The sequence below is a fragment of the Gekko japonicus genome, unplaced genomic scaffold, assembly GCF_001447785.1.
Source record: "Gekko japonicus isolate JY-2015 unplaced genomic scaffold, Gekko_japonicus_V1.1 scaffold770, whole genome shotgun sequence".
Taxonomy (NCBI): Eukaryota; Metazoa; Chordata; class Lepidosauria; order Squamata; family Gekkonidae; genus Gekko; species Gekko japonicus.
In genome coordinates this window covers 596,847-599,473 of record NW_015167561.1, presented here as the reverse complement: position 1 = coordinate 599,473, position 2,627 = coordinate 596,847, and positions in this window count along the sequence as shown.

The following is a 2,627-nucleotide window of genomic DNA, read 5'->3' as shown; positions in this document are numbered from 1 at the left end:
CATCATTTGTGGCTTGGGCCACAAAATGGAGGCGGAACAGTCATAGCAACAAAATATTCCTAAACCAAACTACATCTCCCAGTATACTCCAATATGCCAGCAACATTTCTCAGACAGACTTCTGCTTGTGGCGCCCTCTCTTATGACTGTTCATATGGCAACAGCTAGGCCATGGGTTTTCTCTGTAGTAGGTCTTGTCCTCTGGAATAGGTTGCAGAAGGCACCTTCACTGGCTACATTCAGAAAGGCAGGCAAGACAGTTCTATTTCAGAAGGCAGATATGTCTGGGTTTTTAAAATATTTTAAAATTTGTGAGATGTTTGTGTTTTGTTAATGGATTCTTATGTTTTGTCTCCTTGCATTCTCTTGTTGTGTTGGTAGTCACCTTGAGTCCAATGAAATAAGGTAAGATATAAATATTTTAAACAAATTCAGAACAATGGTCCACCCACTACTAAAACAAAGTTGCACCTTCAGGAGTAACAGCACTGGACTTTTGTTTTAACAGTGGGTGCAGGGCTGGTGCATCCATATAGTCGAGTTAGGTGGTTGCCTGGAGTGCCACCTTAAGAAAAACACTGGCTTGCCAATGAACCCCGCCGCCCCTCCCCTCCCCTCCCCTCCCTTTTTCCTCCCCTCCCCTCCCCTCCCCTGCCACTTCAAGCCACGCTGCCCAGGAAGGCTCAGGCAGGTGACTCATCATCCCCAACCAGTGCCTGGCCTTCCTTGGGCTGCGCTCGGCATCACCAGTCCCAGAGGTGCCCCTTCATAGCTCAGCCACCCTCACGAAACCCGTCCCGCTCCTTTCGAGAGATGCAATTGCAAGCCCCACCGGGATGGCTCAGTGGCAAGCCCGGCCCAAAAGCAGCAGAGCCCAGCTGCACAGCCGTCAACTTTGCCCTTCTCTGCCCATTTGAAATGGCACTAGAGAGACCCATCGGGGGCAGCAGCCACAGCAGCTGCAGTGCAAGAAGACCTGTGACTCAGCTGCTTGGCGAGCCGCCTCAGTGGCTGGCCGAGTGTCCTGCAGTTCCACCAGTGACCTCTACCCTGTCCAGAGTCTGCCTGTGGCTGGCAGGCAGGGCTTGTGGCATGACTCGAGGAGGCAGGAAAGCAGGCACGGGAGACACCGGGGGCTCCTTTGCTGGGGGGGCCAGGGCACGGGACTGAGGGCTGAGTTAGGATTAGGAAGAAGACTTCCTTGGACTGGGAGTTCCACGGCAGATGCCACTGGGGAATGAGGGGGAACTGGGAAGAAAGAAGCAACATTTCGTGGTGGGGAAGAAAAAAAAATCATATCAATGCCATCAATAATCCTATCAGTAATTCTATCGATATGTAATCCAAACGATTGTCTTTCCTGCCTGCTGCCCAAGCAGCCATTGTAGCATTCCCCCCCCCCCATGCAAAATGTATTCCATCGTAAGCCTTGTCATAGATTCAGGTGAGTACCTGTGTTGGTCTGAAGCAGCAGGACAATTTGAGTCCAGTGGCACCTCTAAGACCCACAAAGTTTTATTCTGAGTATAAGCTTTCATGTGCAGGCACACTTCTTCAGATACAAAGTTTGAGTCCAGTGGTGCCTCTAAGACCAACAAAGTTTTATTCAAGGTATAAGCTTTCTGAAGAAGTGTGCTTGCACACAGAAGGTTATACCGTGAATAGAACTTTGCTGGTCTTAAAGGTGCCACTGGGCTCAGACTTTGTTCTGCTGCTTCAGATCAACACGGCTACCCACCAAAAATCTTTCTTCAGATACATGCACACAAAAGCTTATACCCTGAATTAAACTTTGTTGGTCTTAAAGGTGCCACTGGACTCAATCTTTGTTTTATAAGCCTTGTTGGTGAGAGCTTGCTTCATCAGATACATGAAAGTGTACATCAAAGCCACTATACTGAGGAAAAGTCCTCAGTTACAAAACAAGAGGGGGAGGGGTATTGTTTCCATCACAAAGAGTACTGTTCTTCATACTTCAACAAAAACTCCAGGATAGTGTGCCTAATTTTCTATTGCTCTAAGGAATGCAGCTTCTCAAACCTCAGACTTATAAAAACACACATACACTCAACAATGCTGCAAAAAAGACTACTTGGGCTGCGGTCACACGCAACATTAGCCACGCAAGAGATACAGAAGACAAGCGGAGTTTCCGGTCGCGATCTCACCAGCACATCTGGGAAGCGTAGCGCTTCCGTGGCACAACTGAGGCTTCCTGCCGAAAAAGCGCAGCAAAAAACTAGTACCTTGGAGGTACTAGTTTCCAGAAACTGCGGGGCAAGGGCGGGCGTCTGATTGCTTATAAATATGTTGGAATTTTAATGTTAATGGAATTTAATTTTAAAGTAAATATGTTGTTATCTTCCCTGAGAAGAAGAAGAGAAGAAGAAATTGGATTTTTCCCCCACGTCTCCGTGGATGCGCACACGCACCCAACGGAGCATGCGCATTCGTAGTGTACACAAAAAAAGAAAACCAGTTCGCCGCGCCGTGCGCTTCTTCATTGCGCGCAGGCGTGTGTTGTGATCGGCACCTCTCCCTTGCCATGGAACCTCCACAGTACCTCCACAGAACCTCCACAGTAGGTCTGATCGCTTTACTGCATGTTAGTTTGCCCCGGGGCAAAC